At 43.2% G+C, this 19375-nt stretch overlaps 1 long non-coding RNA gene across 1 annotated transcript; it reads right to left on the bottom strand.

Moving 5' to 3' along the window:
* Positions 1–2352: 2352 nt before the first annotated feature.
* On the bottom strand, positions 2353–14993 carry LOC309371232. The gene is made up of 4 exons (XR_014168946.1): positions 14926–14993; positions 11480–11542; positions 6076–6212; positions 2353–2465 (listed from the first exon to the last, which is right to left on the bottom strand). It is a non-coding gene; the product is annotated as an uncharacterized lncRNA (long non-coding RNA).
* Positions 14994–19375: the final 4382 nt, after the last annotated feature.

The raw sequence follows: 19375 nt of genomic DNA, 5'->3' as shown, positions 1-19375 counted from the left end.
GCCAGATGCAGCTTGTCATGCTGGCCACGTGACCCGGAAGTGTCTCCGGACAGCGCTGGCCCCTGGCCTCTTGAGTGAGATGGGCGCACAACCCCAGAGTCTGTCAAGACTGGCCCATACGGGCAGGGGTACCTTTACCTTTACCTTTTACCTCCCCAGCCAAGGCCAGGCTCAGAGCAGCTTACAAGCAATAATATGTAATAATTAGCATATGTAATGAGACAGGAATTCGTCTCTGGTTGGGAGTTTATCTAGTATCCAGGCTGCTGTCATCGCATACATGAATAATCTTTTCTGCTCCTTTGGTTTTTCTGCATCCAGAATTCCTAGTAGAAAATCTTCTGTGTTTTCCCCCTACAAATGTTATTTTAAACATTTTTTTCAACTCATTATATATCATTTCCCAGAGTGCTTTTTTTATTTTGCACATCCACCACATATGGTAGAAAGTGCCTTCCTTCTCCTTACACTTCCAACATACATTTGAAGCAGTTCTATACATTTTTGCTAATATTGTAGGTGTTAAATCTCAACAATACATCATTTTCATATAATTTTCCTTCGGCGCACAGCATGCTGTAAATTTTAAGTCTCCCTCCGAAACTTGATGTATTTTTGTAGGGCCCATTTGTCTGTATAGGGCGATAATGTCAAAATTACTTTAACTGACATCTCCAGATGTATTTATCAAGTGGGATGAGGCCAAGCCCCAGAGAGGAGCTGCCAGCCATTGAAGTCATGCTACCTCCACATTTGGCTCCTCCCGGTATCCTGGTGTCATGCGCATGTCATTAGCATCCCACTCTTCTGCGCAAGTTGGCGCTTCTGCCCCCAGAGGTTGCTGAACTCCAACTCCCATGATCCCTGTCCACTGGCCGTACTTGCCGGGGCTGATGGGAAACGAAGTTCAACAGTATGTAGAGGGCTTCGGGTTCCACATTTCTGGCTCAAAAGAAGCAGAAAGGCGTAGAATTGCCTCCTTTCCTCTACACCCTAAAGGCAGCTTTTGAGGTGGCCACAGAAAGCCCTTTATTTCCTCCTCTGCAGAATGCGGTGGTTGCTCAGGAGAACAGGAGAAAGGGAAGGAATTAGAAACCGGAAGCAACAACACGAATCTCCTCCCTACCCTACCCTACCCCACCCCCTTTGCCTGACAAAATGGCCTCCGTGATGATGGGGAGTGAGGGGAAAGCAGAGGGGTGTTCAGGGACAGCCTCAGATTATCCACCCTTCCTGTTCCCCATCCTTTGTCCACTAATTCAGGAATTGAATCAGGGCATGGTGAACAGTCCCTGGGTTGGCCCAGGGTGGGTTACAGTTTGGGGTACCATTAAAGGCAAATACTGTAATAGTAAATTATTTGGTTTATCGTTACATTTTTTCATTGGGGTACTTCTTGGATTTTCTTCTTCAGACACCTACATGTCTTCTGCCAGCTCTCCACCCCTGCTTTTCCAGCACGATGGGTCTTTAATTAACCATCATTATCATAAATGTACACACACACCCATCAAGATAGCAACATTCTGAAGTGAAAGCAGGTGTATGTGACGTTTGTTCCTAGAATTCCTCAGTTACTTACATCCTGATTTGTCTTTATTATTATTATTATTTTACAAAATCCATTATGGTTTTATAGAAAGGGTAAGTTTACGCTCAATATATTTCCCACTGCAGAAAGCAACTGATTTATCATATAGAATGAAGCACCCTCATGATACCATCTGCTTGAGGTTGTAGAGTAATTGTTTTTGAATGTGTCTGAGTTGTGCAGTTTTGTGAATAGTGTGTTTGCTGTTTGTAAATTACAGGTCACCTTGAAGAGCAATTGCTTAGCCGTAGCAGCTTTGCAACCTCAGTTACAGGCTAGAAATTTAGGCCTAGACTATCGATACTCTTAAGAGATGCCCTAGGCATCCCTTCTTTATCTCTCAAATGAGGGTGCGGAGTCTGCCTGCTTCCAAATCTTTGTTGCATTCGGTGTACATAGTAAACCTGGATAACTAGTCCTGTAAACTGCCAGTTGCATGCCAACTCTCAAATGCTGTCGAATGTGAGGTACCGGTGGTTTTTAAACCTTTCCCTTTGCAACCTGAAGGGTATCACTGGAGAATATTTGACCTGAACATCTGCAAAGGAGAAGAATTTTAGAAGCAAATTGTCTCTTTCATCTCTGCTAAGTACCAATCCTTTATTTCTTGTTCAATCAAAATACCTTCCAGCATTATAATTGGCCTTGTGACCTTTTAGTGCTTCTTTTAAGAATACATTCTCTTCCTCTCTGGTGATAAACAGATTATCAGAGGGTTAAAAGCAAAACAGGCAGTGACTCTGAAATAAATGCACTATAGGAGGGCAAGCATGGGAGACTTTAATTGGATAGCAAGTGAACACAAATATGGAGCCTGAGCTGGATATTTTTGCTCAGGGTATTTTGGATGAAAGCCTTTGGCAAACGCATGAATCTGTGGGAAAAAGAGAGAGAGCTTATTTCTCCCATCTCCTGTCTTTGATGCCCCCTATCATTAGTTCCTTAAGGAACCAAGGCAGGTGGGCCTGACACAGTTTGAACTGAACTGATTATGCTGAAGTAATTGCGCTTGGATTTTGTTTAATGCAATTAGCATCTGCTTAAAGATTTTCTCTCTCCTCGCTGCATCCCGAGGAGGGTCCAAAATGGCAACTGCAGAAACGCTCCCCGCTCCAGAGAAGTCATCCTAATTGTAACAACTGTTTTGGAACAGAGCTCCCGTTGCTTTTCTTAAGCGTTTTGAGAACACCTGAAGGCACCTAGCTGACTCAAATGTTACCTTTGAATCCTAAGAACGGCTTCCCTGTGGTCCCGTTCCTCATCCAAAATGCATGCTTGCAAGTGATGGGGACACGGTCCAAAATGAACAAGATCAGAGACTGGATCTCATTGACCTGTCACTAATCTATTTAGAATTGGATGTAGGTATAACCAGTGCTTTTTTCTGGGGGTACGCATACCCCTAAACATTTTGTGAATCTCTGTACTTTTGTCCATTTACTGTATTTCTTTTCCTCGATTTGAACTATAAAATGGTGGTTTTCTTGAGTCAAAATGAGAGTATCCCTAAACATTTTTTTAAAGAAAAATGCACTGGGTATAACACAAAAGGGGGGTCCATATATTGATGGTGTGTGTGATCCACGCCCTGCAAAAATGTTGAAGATAGTCTTAAATTCTTGCTTAATAACATTCACCATGTGTGGCCCTGGGTGAGTTGCTATCTTTCTGTGGGAAAGCATTTGACAACATTCAGAGAAGGTTATAATGTGGTCTTGGTGCGCTATGAGTCCCTCCCCTCCACCATATACAGTGCCTGCCCTCAACAGGAGCCATGGCTGGCTCACCCATGAGGCAAGGGGAAGTGACGGCTTTGAGTGGCAGGGTCCACAAGGGCAGCAGATTTGGCCTTCACAGAAAGCATTGCCTGCTGCCCCCACTGCTGCCACAATGGCAGTAATGGCTGTGGTACACTCCTTGGAGGCTGAGCCTGCTGCCTTCTTTGTGGCAACCCCCAATGCTTCTTCTATGGTGGCCTCTCGGTGAAGAGAAGGTCTGCTGGTCTTCTCCCACTCCTTGGGGGGGGGGAATGGTGGGGTCTCCTGAGCTCTGGACCTGCCTGGTGTGATTCAGTGTGGGGCCCCTTTCCCCCCCACACACACACAACCACCTTTGATTCTCACTTCAACCACCATCATCAATTCATCAATATACCACCCTTTATCCAGAGATCTCAGGTTAATAATAATAATAATAATAATTTATTATTTATACCCCGCCCATCTGGCTGAGTTTCCCCAGCCACTCTGGGCGGCTCCCAATCAGTGTTAAAAACAGTACAGCATTACATATTAAAAACTTCCCTGAACAGGGCTGCCTTAAGATGTTTTCTGAATGTCAGGTAATTCTTTATCTCTTTGACATCTGATGGGAGGTTGGTTCACAAGATAAAAATGCACCCACCCCCAGTTTGTAGAAGCTTATGCCACAAACAAATTGTGAACCCGATTTGCTGGGTTTTGCCATAGTGCAGACTTAACACGGCTACACCTCTGAAAGCTATACAACTAGAAAGCTATACAACTCCCATCAGCCCTCAGCCAGCATAGCCAACAGTCATGGATGATGGGAGTTGTAGCCCAGCAACACTTAGAAGGCACACAGGCTCCCTCATCCTTGATAGACAGTTTGGCCCAGGCAGCATGGTAAAGCAGGTCAAAGCCCAGTCAGATAAGGTGGATTGAATTTCCCTTCCCGAATTGCTTCCGCCCCTTGTTCCTGATGTAGATATTTATTCCCGGTAGATCTCTGCTCACCCCTTTATCTGTAGCAGGGATGCCATTGGGTGGTTTGCCTCAGGTGGCAGAATGTCTTGTGCCAGCCCTGTCACAAGCACATGCAACAGCACCAAGTACCACCAAAAGGAACCTCCTAAAATGAAGCTAACATGAAACAGGCTTCCATGTGATCAGGTGGTAATGCACTAGAGGCTCACACTGCTTCTTTATGATATTGCACTGCTGTCTGTGATGATGGAGGAGACAAGGAAGTGTTCCTGCTGGTAGCTGTAAAGTTAACAGGTGAGATACTGAAAAAATAAAACATGATTTGGAAAATGGTTCACTGCCACTCATCTGACCACTGGTAGGAATAGTGTGACAACACCTGATTGTTGAGATTGTCAAAAGCCATGTCGCTATAATTTTTCCTTATCCCTCCCCTCCTTATAAATTGTTACATGCAGGTCCCTCCACACCAGCCCATCACTGCAATATATCAGTGATGTAGAAAAATAGGGGTGGTTGGTTTTGCTACCCAAGGGTCTGAGTCCCCTAAGTTCATGATCGGTCAGAGATGGATGGACGGAGGCAGTGAAAGCAAGGCAGATCTTTATTTTTCTGTTGCAATAGAGTTCCCCCACAAGAGAGACCCAGAACCAAGAAGAAGCATCTCTTTTAAGGGTTTGCATTTTGGTGTGGAGAAGAAAGACACCCTCTCTACAAACAGTCAGAAATTGCGCCACATATAAGGTGGGGTTACTGTGGCTCAGGCAGGCCAAGGTGTGATAGTCCTGAGGATTTAGCAAGTTTCACATCGTTCCAGACACAGTTTACACAGAACATTAGCATTTGATGAGACAATCAGGATGTCCATCAGACATCCCTCAATGCAGAGCATCTGGGCAAACAATGACAATTAATGCAAAGGAAGTTCAAATATATAGGAGAGGAATCCCTTCAGGAACTTCCCTGACTGCTGACTTCCTGCGTGTTATCAAGCGAGGGGGATTAAGGAGGCAGAGGAAATATTTAGAGTCTTTAGGAGACCCAAGATGGCTTTTGGATTGCTTTCCTGTACTATTTTAGACATGTGGTTTATATACTTATGTATGTGTGTTTACCTTGTGCAATTATCAACATTTACTCTGTATTTGAGACCTTAGACTTCCTATAACCTCAGGGAAGCAAGAGGATCTCTGTTGGCTCAAAGAGATAAATAAAGGCCAGTTTGAGGCTCTTTCCATTTCCCAAGGAAAGTGAAGGAAATGTTTTGGCTGATTAGTGATTCCTTTCAGTCAAATGCATTTCAGTGTGCGGCTTGAAGTCAAGGTATGGCAGCTTCGGATGAAAGCATCTCTCCTAATCAGCATGGACACCTCTCTTATTCTTTTCATGTCCTTGTTCTTGATATCGTCTTACCGGTTTCCAAATAACCTTCCCACTTCACAGGCTCCCTGCAGGGGATCCTGACTGTTTTGTCTCCTGTCACTTTCAATCATTAGTTTTTGAGAAAGCTTGGATCCTTGATACTCTTGGAGAATCCCTCTGTATGTTTGACCTAAAGTTCCACCACAAAGCGCCAACAAACTGATTACACATCTTAATTGATCCAGGCGACAAGCCTGTGTTCACTTACCTGGGAAGAAATCCAATTGAACTCAGTGGGGCTTAATTCTAAATGGACATGTCTAGGATTGCAGGATGAAATAAACCCCAACAACCCCCAAAACATTTGGAAAACTGAATCCTCCTAGGAAGTCCTACCTGCGTGGCTGAATGAGTATCCTTGAATCCTGTTGGCAAAGTACTTTAGGATCCCACAGGATTCCCCTTCTGTTTTCTGTAGCTTCAGCTTACTTCGTGTGCCTTTCTTTTACTGAATCTCATGCACATCTGTATTTCTGCACACATTGGATCATGCAGCGGTGGGGGGGATGGAAGAAGCAAATATTAACATATATTAACAATATTAACATTTCCCCTTTGAAATTTTCCACATAAAATTCAGAGTTGAATTTTGAAAGGTAATGTTTTCATTTAAAATTTAGTATTCGAAATGGAACACACAAGACGAAATGGTTAAATCGGCTATGATAAAGTGGGCCCAGGATATTGGGCACAACATTATGTTTGAGGACTGGGAAAGGTTATGGACCACTGGGCTGAACTTCACAGCATGTAATGCTCTGAAGGAAAATGTAATGAAAATGATATATAGATGGTACATGACCCCAGTGAAATTGGCTAAAATATACCATTCGTCTGATAATAAATGTTGGAAATGTAAGGAAAATGAAGGAACATTCTTTCACCTCTGGTGGACCTGTCCTAGAGTGAAGGCCTCCTGGGAAATGATATATAATGAGTTAAAAAAGGTGTTTAAGTATACCTTCACCAAGAAACCAGAGGCCTTCCTTCTGGGCATGGTCGGCCAGAACGTGTTAAAGAAGGACAGAACATTTTTTATGTATGCTACAACGGCGGCAAGGATACTTATTGCTAAGAACTGGAAAACCCAAGATCTACCCACACTGGAAGAATGGCAGATGCAGCTGATGGACTATATGCAACTAGCGGAGATGACGGGCAGAATCCGTGACCTGGGAGAGGAGAGGGTTGAAGAAGACTGGAAGAAATTCAAGATTTATTTACAAAAGTATTGTAATCTGGTTGAATCTTAACAAGGAAGTCAGAGTAGAAATAACTGTCTACCATTAAATTACAATTTTATATTTGGGTATAACATAAATATTGGATTTAAGATCATAAACAAGATAATTTGCTTGGAAAATTTGTTTGTAATGATGAAAGTGGAAGCGGGAGACGTGAGGGAGTCCACAATAGAATGAAAGGATGTTATGAAACTTACTTTGTTTATTAAATATGCATTTGTATGGAAAAAACTCAATAAAAAATTATATAAAAAAATAAAATAAAATTTAGTATTCGGGGCACATGGGCACCTCTTGAATATTTTGATTTGGGGAGAGTCCAAAAATGAAAACTCAAAAGCTCTCAGTTGACAAATGTTAACTATTAAATATTAACTTGCAGGCTGTCAGCTCTCAAATCTAACAATGTTCACCACCTAGCCGCTCCAATGAAACGTTTAACACGATTGTATGCTGCAAGTAGATCCCGTATTCTGAGGTGGACCAAATGTCCCTTAGATCATCTGCCATTTGCATGCTGTGGTGATCCGTCAAATAGACAAATACCCTGACCATTGCTTCCAAAACCACCTTCCCAGTGCAATAATCCCTTTTTTAAAATAAGAGGCTATCTGTGTGAACTGGGTATCTCCTTTATAACAAAAGATCAGTATCATTAAGGAAGAATAGGCAACCTCTAAATGATGGACCACTTGAGAGAGAGAGAGAGAGCTTCTATCGCCTTTGATCAAAACAATCCCTTCTCCCTTATCAGACTACCGTCTATGCGTTGACAATGCTGGAGGTTTGGCGGATGGGACAAAGGTCTTCTCTGTGATCCCATTTAAATAGTGGCACTCTTTATCCCATCACAGCAGATGTTTCTGCTTAGGGAGGCTTTACCAGTGCCAATGTTTTGTCCAATGCCTTTGCTTTATCTACTGCACCTATGACTGTTTTTATGAGAGACAGTGTTGTTCAGTGGTTAGTGTGCCAGGCTAGACCCTGGAAGACCAGGGTTCAAATCCCCACTCAGCTATGATGCTCACTGCCTCTCAGCCTAACCTACTTCACAGGGTTGTTGTTGGGGATTAAATGAGGAGACAAAGAAGGGTGTATGTCCCCTTGAGCTCCTTGGAGAAAAATGTGTGAGTGAAATGCAATAAATAATAATTAAAACAAAGATTATTTTGCTTTTGTTATATTATTATTATATTATTTGTGGAATATTTTGTTTAAATTATTTTTAATGGTGTGTAAGCTCTAGAAATGTGTGACATACATCTTCATATAAATAAAAACCAGTTTGCATACCCATTGCCATATACTGTCAAATGTGGCAAAGGTCTTTATACCATTGCATGCAATCAATCATCAAATATTGAAATCAAATACAGTTGGGTGTCAAATGCCAGTATCCAGTATTGAATGAATATTCTGTGAATATGCAGAGAATATCTGGTGAACGTTTGAATTTGTTCATGAATCCTGCATTTCGGATTTTCATCTCAGCAATAGAACTTAACAGCTTTGGATCAGGCCATTTATTACAATCTATAAATAGGGCCTTTTGCATATTTCATGCAGCTTAATTACATTGCAGCACCTTGAGGTTTTGACTCCACCTATAGCTTTTAATTTGAGGTGGCACATATCTCACGAGGATTTAAAGGTGACCATGAAGACACGGCAACTGTCACTTTAAAAATCCATTTCATTTTGTATTTTAGGGGAGACTTTTCATTACACCGAAAGGGCTAGCAGCTTGTCCATGTGACCCTCTCATAGCAGAGGTTCCATGTTGTCTGCCTGAGATGTATTAGATAGTTAACAGTAAAGGTCACTCAGCACTTATTAACATTAGAATCTCATTTAGGTTCCTTGGACCCTACGGGCATTTTAAGTATACACAATGCAGTGGCCTCATACTACAATGGTGAGTGCCTTTAGAAACTGGCGGTATTGCATTGCTCTCTCTGAAAGATAATAATAGCTTGGAAAGGTTGTACACTCTTCATCTTGCATGTAGATCAACTCTGGTGCTATTGGCACTGCAGTTAAGTTTTATCCATATTTCTTCTCCTACTAAATTATCTGGGCTGTCCAGTGAGCTGGGGGAAGATGTGGCATATGCTGTTCTGTATAGAAATGTTGGTTTAACTCTTGTCCAATATACATTCATTTTTGTCAAGTGTTTGGCCTGTTAAAGATGAAGGTTAAATTCAAACTGATGGCTAATTGCCATATCCATGCCCCCTCATTTGATGACTTGCATATAGTATCTCAGAAAGAACGTCATATCACGACAAACACAATGGCAAGTCAAATCACTTGGATTGTATTTAGCCATTGTATTTACAGTGAGACACCAAGCCCACCTAATGATGGAACGAAATAGGATTATTTAATAGCTACTCAGTAAGAGAGAGAGAGAGAGGGAGGGAGGGATGGAGAGAGAGAGATCAACTATAAGTTAACGGCCGCCAAGTTCAAAACGTTCATCTGCTTTGTCTGTGACTATGGACTACTCTGTACATTCCTCTTCAAATCCATCAGAAACCACCAAACCAAACTACAACTTCCAGGAGGCAATACAACAATCTGTGCACATGACACCATTGATATGCATGCCCTAAACTAGTGAGCCAGGAGAGAATGATCAGAATACAAATATTTTCCAAACACTCACTAAGAAAAGGTAAAGATAAAGGACCCCTGGATGGTTAAGTCCAGTCAAAGGTGACTATGGGGTATGGCACTCATCTCGCTGAGGGAGCCGGCGTTTGTCCACAGACAGCTTTCCGGGTCATGTGGCCAGTATGACTTAACTGCTTCTGGCGCAATGGAACACCATGATGGAAGCCAGAGCAGATTCAAACCACTGACCTTCTGATCGACAAGCCCAAGCGGCTCAGTGGTTTGGATCACAGTGCCACCCATGTTGAGATGGACACTGCAACCCCATAGTCGCCTTTGACTGGACTTAACCATCCAGTGCTCCTTTACCTTTTTACTCACTAAGAAAGTACCCCTTTAGCCCTCTTGCAGCTGCATGCAAACCAGTTTTCAGAACTCGCGTGGCTGGTGGCTACTTCTGAACAGTGTGAACGAGATTCATCTTAAGAGTCTCTTCCACTGAACTGGCATCCTGCCAGGAGGGCATGGGGAACACCAATTCTGCAAGAAAGAGCCATGCAGGTATCCCCACTCCTGGAGTAGAACAATTCAGACTCACACTCCAGCCATGCATCATCTACTCATGAAAGAGTAGCCTCCAGGTATATCTAAAGGATACCTTGGCATGGAAAGAATCTACATTGGGAGGAGATATGAGGATTTACTTACTGGACAGGAAGGGTGGGTGATTACTTCTTGACCCTCAAATGAATTTAGGGAATCCAAATATGGAGGGTGGATGCTTTAGGAGGGAGGTGTATTGCCAATAAAAGAGTTAGAAGAGTATATCAATGGGACCTGTATGGGTTTTGATAGTTTTCATTTCTTTGGGGGGTGGAGAATGGAGGGGAGTTTAACATCCTTTGGTTCTTGTTCTGTCACAATTTGTGGTTGTGGTTGTTTTTGCCAGTGTACTGGAAGAAGCAAAGATCACCAGTGTCGAAGCAATGATTTTTCAACATCAACTTCATTGGACTGGTCATGTTGTGCGGATGCCTGATTATCATCTTCCAAAGCAACTACTCTATTCTGAATGTAAAAATGGAAAGTGTAATGCTGGTAGTCAGCAAAAGAGGTTTAAAGACTCTCTCATAGCAAATCTTTAAAAAGTAGTATAAACAACAACAACAACCAGGAACACTGGCCTGCAAGCACTCCAATTGGAGAACAGCCTTTACCAAAGGTGTCATGGACTTTGAAGACACTCAAAGTCAGGAGGAAAGGGAGAAACGTGCTAAGAGGAAGGCATGCTTGGCAAACCCTCACCATGATCAACTCCTGCCCAGAAACCTATTTCCCCACTGTGGAAGGACATGTTGATCCAGAATTGGCCTCCATAGTCACTTACGGACCCACTGTTAAAACCGTGTTTATGGAAGACAATCTTACTCAGCTACAAGTGATTGCCAAAGAAGAAGAAGAAGAAAAATCTTTGTATTATTTATTTGTAGGTACAGCACTTCATTTTTTATGCCAGCTGCCTTGAGCCTTTGAAACAGGAAAGGATTTTTAAAAAATCTATATAAATTATGAAAGCTCCCATGTTTGGGTTTTGAAATATTGGCAGATCTCAAGACTCCTTGATTACAGCATGCGTTTACACTTCTTTCTTCAATTCAGCTATCTCTTTTGTTACCTGGCTCCCCCCCTTCCCCCCCACCTTCTCTCTTTTGCTTCCCTGTCTGGCATCCAGCCAAAAATGACTCGGCAGTATCATCACTTCCTGAAGAGCAAGGAAGAGAAAGTCCATATTTGCTGAATAACACAGGCATCGGACTGTTTTCAGGGTTCTTGTCATACATCAGTGAAGGACTACAAAGGGAGACCAGAAAGTGACAAACCTTGTCTTTTGAACCTTTGTGAGTTTGAACGTTTGTTAGCGACTCGGTGAGATTTTGCTTTCTCTTTGTGCCAAAAATAAAGCAGAACAACAGGAAAGAAAAATGTAACATATTGTAATATGTTTTCAAGCTCAGAGAGGGGTGAAAAAAAGGTGCTTCGTTTTGTAACATCAGGCAGAATAACATACCCCCTTCTGTTTCATGGAACATATTGGTAACAACCCTCTTTCTATACCAAGAATCACTTCCAAGGTCTCACGACCACCCACGCCGCAGTTATACACTGTTCAAAGTTCTACTTTGTTCAGAAAAATACAATAGTTTGGATTTAAAACTCAAAAGGCGCTTCTGTTCTTTTGGTTAAAGATATCAGAGACTCTTGGAAATAACTAGCTCCACAGCTCATCATGCCCAGGAATGCTGCTGATGCATCATTGTAGGCAGTGCTTTTTTTCTTAAAAAATGTTTAGGGGTACTCTCATTTTGACTCAAGAAAATTACCATTTTATAGTTCAGATCGGGGAAAATAAATACAGTAAATGGACAAAAGTACAAAGATTCACAAAATATTTCAGGGTATGTGTACCCCTGCGTATTCCCAGAAAAAAAACACTGATTGTAGGTGCCAATAAGGGGGTCAGGGAAGATTCAAACAGTCACCAGATAAATGGGAACAGAAGGAGTGATGGTGCTGTTAGCTATCATAACATAGAATAATAGAATCTTAGAGTTGGAAGGGACCAAGGATCATCTAGTCCATATTTTAAGGTTCTTCAAACGAATATTCTAAAATGTAAAATAGAAAAACTTAATAAAAATTATACAAAAAGAAAGGTCCCCCCCCCCCAAAAAATGTTTAGCTAGAATCTCCTTTCTTGTAACTTGAAGCCATTGCCTTGAGTCCTACCCTCCAGAGCAGGAGAAAACAAGCATGTTCCCTCGTCCACTGGACAGCCCTTAAGATATTTGAAGGTGGCTCTTGTATTTGAGAAAGACTCCCTTTCTCAAAATTCCTGTGCCATCTCTTTCTCTCCCACTATAAATGCCACTTCCCAACATTTCGCCCCATATTCCCTGTGTCCATCACGTTCAATCAATCCTGATAGAAACTGTGTCAGAGTTATGGCAGTGGAGGCAGCTCTCAATAAATCCTGTTGAGTTCTATGGAAGAATAGGTTGAAAGCTTGAGCAAAGTTAAAAGGATGAAGGGATTGGCTTCTCAGTCCAGACACTAGACTCACCATTAAATTCACAGTAAGAGGACCAATTTCATCGCTGCCTTAGTAGTCATCAGTAGTCATCAGTAGTCAAGCTACATAGTGTGGCTGGGGCAACCCAGCCAGATGGGCAGGGTGCAATTATTATTATTATTATTATTATTATTATTATTATTATTATTTACAATGAAGTGGGTCATGTTATTGACAACCCAGCTATGGAATGTTTACCCTAGGGAGTTTCACTTCATTACCTTTTTTCAGCACTGGATGAGAACTTTTCAAAAATAATAATATCAGGTTGCAAACCATTTTAACCCCTGATGAATTTGGGGTTTTGTGGTATTTTGATTGAGGCTTTAGCAATAGAGTAGAGTCAGATGTTGATGAGCCCCATTGAGTTTGATGGGACAAAATAAAAATGTGGTAACTGGCAACACGATTAAGAGAGGGCAAAACTTGCTTTGCTGTAAGAACCTGGTATTTTCTTTAGCTAATATTTATTTTAAATCAAAGAAGATATAACTGTATAACAGTATTTTATTTATGACTGAGTGAAGATGGCCTCCCATAATTCTCCAGGCCATTTGTGAGTGGGTGGCAGTGGAGAGTGTCTCAGGCAATCCAACTAAATGGGTGGGGTATAAATAATAAAATTACTACTACTACTGCTACTACTACCTAATCAAATAGTCTTCTTAGGGAGTGCAAATCTTCAGAGAATTTCTCAGAACATTTCTGTGAAATTTTGGCTCACAATGTCACATGAAACTATAAATTCATACTAGCAAATGAAGGAAGCTCTGAGTTAAGAGAGGAGAACTGGAAGGAATAGGGCACAAGGTCATCACTAGTTGCAGAAATATTAAAATATATTGGAATCACCCTTGTGTTTGAAACTTCCTCTTCTTGAATATGGGCATAAAAGTTGGGAGATCCCATTCTGTCAAATATTCTTGAGGGTGTGTGGCTAAGATTTTCAGTTCGTTTTTGAGAAATTTCAGCTCTTATGATTATTAAATAAACACATGGCTTTCATATTTTCAGTAATAAGCTGTGAGTCTCCTACAAAGACCCTGAGTTATGAGTACACTGCCTCGCTCTTTTATTCCCATTGTTTCCCTCTTTAGCTCCCCTCTTTTATTACCCCTTTCCCAGAATAGGCTAAAAGTGCCAAAGACCTACTGCTCCACGGAAATCTCTTTCTGGGCAACTCTGCTATAAATATAACCATGTGGCTGGGCTGGGTGATTACCGTCTTTGAAATAATGGTTTATCACTTTTGCGTTTACGATGCCACTGATCAGTTTTTTATAATCATAAGAAGGCTCTCTGGGTCTGCTTTTTGTTGCCTCGTAATCGCCCGCCTTGTGCAGATGAAGCCTCCAAGCTATCAGTTTTCGCGTCTCGCTGCCCAGCCTGGTTGTGTGATGGAGATTGAACAGCCCCTGTATCTTATTTGTTTCTAATCATATTACACTTGTCTTTAGGGCCTTGGCTGCGGCACCTGTGAAGCTCTATCATCATGAAAAGCCAAAATCAGATTGTAAAAGCCTCTGCTGTTGTTGTATCTTTCGCATTAATCTGCATCCCAAAACAATTCATGCTACTAATGGAAATGTGGACGACTCAAACTGATAAGGGCCTAATCCGTGTGCTGCTCTGAATAGCTTTTATTTCCGAGAAACATGACTGGAACACGCTCAGTTGTTCTTCCTTAGTTTGACTGAATAGGAGCCTTATGACAGGAGAGTCAGTCTCTTTGACTTTCATCTACACAAGTGGAAAATAGGCAGAATTTGGTTGAAGGCTGAGCTGCTCGTTTTTATTCCAGGTCTGCATACCCTCCAACAAAGGGATTTGGGTGGCGCTGTGGTGTAAACCACTGAGCCTCTTGGGCTTGCCGATCAGAAGGTCAGCGGTTCAAATCCATGCAAGAGGGTGAGCTCCCATTGCTCTGTCCCAGCTCCAGCCAACCTAGCAGTTTGAAAGCACACCAGTGCAAGTAGATAAATAGGTACTGATGCAGCAGGAAGGTAAATGGCATTTCTGTGCGCTCTGGCTCCTGTCACAGTGCTCCATTGTGCCAGAAGCAGTTTACTCATGCTGTCCACATGACCCAGAAAGTTGTCTGTGGACAAACGCTAGCTCCTTCAGCCTGAAAGTCAAATGAGCACTACAACCCCACAGTTGCCTTTGACTAGACTTAACTGTCCAGGGGTCCTTTACCTTTTTTCAGCATGAGGTCACAATGGCCAGTCTCTCTCCTTCAAGCAGCCATGGTCCTTCAGGCAAGCAACATTACCACGGCAGCATGGGGTCACAATGGCCAGTCTTTCTCTTTGAACATCAGCGCAAGGTCACAATGACTAGTCCCTCTCTTTGGCGCCAGCATCATCAACATTAGCCCACAATGACCAGTATCCTTCTCTCACTGAAATGAGCGCAGCAGAAGCATGCTGGGACACAGCCTTCAGGGGTCGCATAACTCCATAGCCTCCAACATTTCTCAAATGAAAAGAGGGACGTCCTATGGAAAAGCAGGACATTCAGGGATCAAATCAGAAACTGGGACTCATCTTGCTTTCAGGCCAGAAACTGGGACGGCTTCTGTAAATTTGGGACTGTCCCTGGAAAATAGGGGCATTTGGAAGGTCTGGGTCTGGTTAACCTTGTAAACTCCATGACACTTGCCAAGTCAAAGGGCCAAGAACCATGGGCCAGGGGGAAGTTTGGCAGAAGGAAGATTGTGCCAAGAAATTCCTCCACCCCCTTTTTTGCATAACCATGATGGGGAGAAAGGATTGAACCATGTCATGTGAGTATCTTTACAAGTCTGTCCATTTATCCAGTTGCTTCATCCTTTGGCCAGAGATTGGTGCAAGACTGGCATAAGAGACATGCCTGATGGCAGTTCCGCTTACACATCTGCACGCACATCTGTAGGGCTTGATCAAACTAACTGCAGGGGCATCACTGGGCACAGATGTTTGGAAACTGATTCCTCCTTCAAGAGAGGACACTTGCTCTTGTCTAATAAATGGCTATTGGTTTTCAGGGGAAAGGACATATATTCTAGACCCCCACCCCCATCATTGTTGTTTGACACCATCATTCTCATTCAGTTATTTCTGTTTCATATACTTGCATGAAGAACCTTAATGGTACACTGCATCTTGTCACCAGAAATAAAAGTGTTATCTCCTGAAAGGTCATGTCTCTTAAGATTAATGTATCGCGCTGAAAACAAATACCACTGGCAATTATCATGGGAGCAGAACCACCACCACCACCGGGCTCTATAAAAGAAAAGGTGCTGGCTTTCATTCCGTGCTACTCAAGATCACTTGCAAAGTGTCTGTTGGCACTTCCTGTTATGAATCCACCTGTCACAAATCACATTTCATCAGCCGAGGCGGAAGAAAAATATAATGCAAAAAAGACCTTGGGATCTCATGTATAGCCATCCAACAACCGTGGCTTTGGCTTGACATTTGCAGGTTGCTTCAGATGGGTAGCAGTTCTACGTTCAGTTTTATGGCATTGTTAAAAAGCACCGGGAAGGTGGCGAGGGTGTGTGAGTTGGCAACAGATTGTGGGGGAAAGCGTACGGCCTCTTCAATGACACCAGAGCCTGTCTTTTATACAAGATCCGCTTCAGGCAGGAAAACCTCTTGTGTTTTCACTGTCACACATGAAGTAAGACATGGGCATCCTGGTGTCAGAGGCTGGAATGGTGGGGACGACCCACCCCCTTCTCCTGAACCTTCCCGAGAACAGGAGGGTAGTATGGATTTAGAACAGTGGTTTGCAGAAGGTCACAGTTCAGAAGCTGCAGAGGGGAGAAGTTGGGAAATATTGGAAGAGGAACAACAGGAAGAAGAAACACCAGGGGAGAGACAGCTGAGAGACCCAGTGTCTTTGGAAAGCATTGCTGATGCCCCTTCTCTCAGGACCAGACATGCATTGAGAGCAGTAGAACAGAAAGCTCAGAGACAGAGAGCTCAGATTAGCCGACACAGGGATGATGTAGAATAGGAGAGATGGAGGGGGTGGGACTTTACTCGGAGCAATGCCATTATCTAAGAGAGACTGCATTCCTTCATCTCTCTCTGTGAATATATTAAATAAATGGCTTGGGAAGGACTAGTATTGTTCCTCTGCTTCTTGGCTGCTACCATGGGGTTTCCAGAAGTTATGGACTGGGCCAAGAGAGAAGTTTCAGTGTGCTGCAAGGAACCAAGGGTGATGTCCAGTAGTGCCTCCATCCTTGCTGGCCACAACCTTGCATGAGGTCATTGCTGACATCATAAAAGATTGTGAGCTATTTTCACTTGATCCCACTGTGTGTAGTGTAAGCTTGAGTTCAGTATGGAGATGTGGAGGCTCCAGCTGCTTGATGGGAGTTGGGAGATGGGCCTGGTCCCACCTGGAGTTGCCAAAGGTTATTTAAAAGAACAGTGGGCTAGTGGCCAAGGAGGATCCTTCACTATTGGTGGTCTTGAGGAACATAAGGCTGCCAAGTAGATGAAGCTAAGCAGGAGTGGGTCCGGTAAGTGCCTGGATGGTGGACACCATGGAAGTCATACATATGTCGCCATGGTGGAAGAGCAAGTGGGGTATAAATGTAAGAAAATGTTTGTAGACTACTGTGCTGTCACTTGGAGATAGGCTGGAGAAAGGGGGGAGAAAGGAGGAGGGAGAAAGGAGGAAACATGGGTGAAGAAAGCTTGTCTCCTTTCTGTCTGAGGTCTAGGGGAATGTGGGTGACGCTGTGGTCTAAAGCACTGAACCTCTTGGGCTTGCCGATCAGAAGATTGGTGGTCCGGATCTCCATGATGAGGTAAGCTCCCGTTGCTCTGTCCCAGCTCCTGCCAACCTAGCAGTTTGAAAGCACACCAGTGCAAATAGATAAATAGGTATCGCTGTGGTGGGAAGATAAACGGTGTTTCCATGCACTCTGATTTCCATCATGGTGTCCCATTGCACCAGAAGCGGTTTACTCATGCTGGCCACATGACCCGGAAAGCTGTCTGTGGACAAATGCTTGCTCCCTCGACCTGAAAACGAGATGAGTGCCGCAACCCCATAGTTGCCTTTGACTGTACGTAACTTTCCAGGGGTCCTTTACTTTTACCTTTACCTAGGGAGGAAGGGCAAGTGCTGACAAGAGCAGGCCCAGACCCTAACCTACCCCACACTGTGAAGCAATATGAAGAACTGAAATAGGCTGTTCAAGAGCTGAAAAGACTAACTATTAACTACGATAAATACTTTTCTTCCAGATAGTGAAGCACCATCCGCATGGCATCTTTTCAGAATCATTAAAAGCACCTTCATTTATCATGAAGGCCCCGGTAGCCTTTCTTCTCATCTTTGCCATTTTATGCCTATTTAGAACACAGCTCTTTAAAACGTCCCCAGGAAATCTATAAAAGCTCGATGGAAATAATTCTGCAAAGGTTTTTATAGAGAAGCTCGTGGAGCACAATTAATGCTTTCGGTTCGGTGTGCATCATGCTAACTACGAGGCTTCCATCACCCATAATCTATATAGTTGGCCTTTCTGGCATTGGATGGCAGTGTTTGGGAAGGCAAGAGATATCTGCAGGGAAGAATTGGGAAAGGCAGCTCTACTGCCAGGGTGATTCGGACCCTCAGGCCTGGGGGCTGAATGCAATTCTCAAAGCTTCTCTATCTGACCCAGGCAACATCTCTTTGGAGCCTCACCTCCTCCTTGCCCTACTTCACACACACCCTCAATATTCTTTCCTAGTTGGCTTGTTTCCTTGAAAAGGTCTCTTACATCCCAGGATGGAGAGGGATGTGTAACTGTGTACAGAAACTAGCCTGCTTTACAGAGGCAGAATTTAGATTGATTGTTCCCCCTGAGCTCCTTTGAAGGGAGGGCAGGATATAAATTTTATTTTTAAAATAAAAAATAATATGATGCCTCACCTGGTGGGTGGGCAGAGTAGACTACATGCACCCACTTCTCAAGAGAAACAGTGAGGATCTGGCCAAGCTAAAGTGCATCCCAAATTTAAGCTGCAGTGAGAAAACGCCTAGTCACAACCCTGGCCATCACCTGTCCTAGCTACAAGAGGACCCAAAATTGGTCTGCATATTTCACCTAGGAAGAAGAAGAAGAGTTTGGATTTGATATCCCGCTTTATCACTACCCAAAGGAGTCTCATAGTGGCCAACAATTTCCTTTCCCTTCCTCCCCCACAACAAACACTCTGTGAGGTGAGTGAGGCTGAGAGACTCAAGGTCACCCAGCAGCTGCATGTGGAGGAGCGGAGACACGAATCCGGTTCCCCAGATTACAAGACTGCTGCTCTTAACCACTACACCACACTGGCTCTCAAGGAGAAGCCATGATGTTCTCTGTGGGAAGCGCATGTATGACACACACACCCCAGTTATACATTCCTCATCATATAGTGCGGTGTGCACATATCGCTACACTAAAGACCTGCAATGATTTGACACCAAGCGTTGCTTTCCCTGAAAGAATTCTGGGGATTGAATTACATTGATCCAGGGTGCTGAGAGTTTTCTGTTTAAGATCTCTCGGTCCCCGGAATTGATTCTTGTTCTGTGAGGGAGAGAGAAAGGGCTACCACATTTTCAGAAGTTTACAGAGGACCAATTGCAAGGATGCCAGAAATGCTAG

Source organism: Podarcis melisellensis, assembly GCF_964234715.1.
Source record: "Podarcis melisellensis genome assembly, chromosome: 5".
NCBI classification, from domain to species: domain Eukaryota; kingdom Metazoa; phylum Chordata; class Lepidosauria; order Squamata; family Lacertidae; genus Podarcis; species Podarcis melisellensis.
Note: the sequence above shows the minus strand (reverse complement) of the source record. Positions and strands in the feature narration are given on the sequence as shown.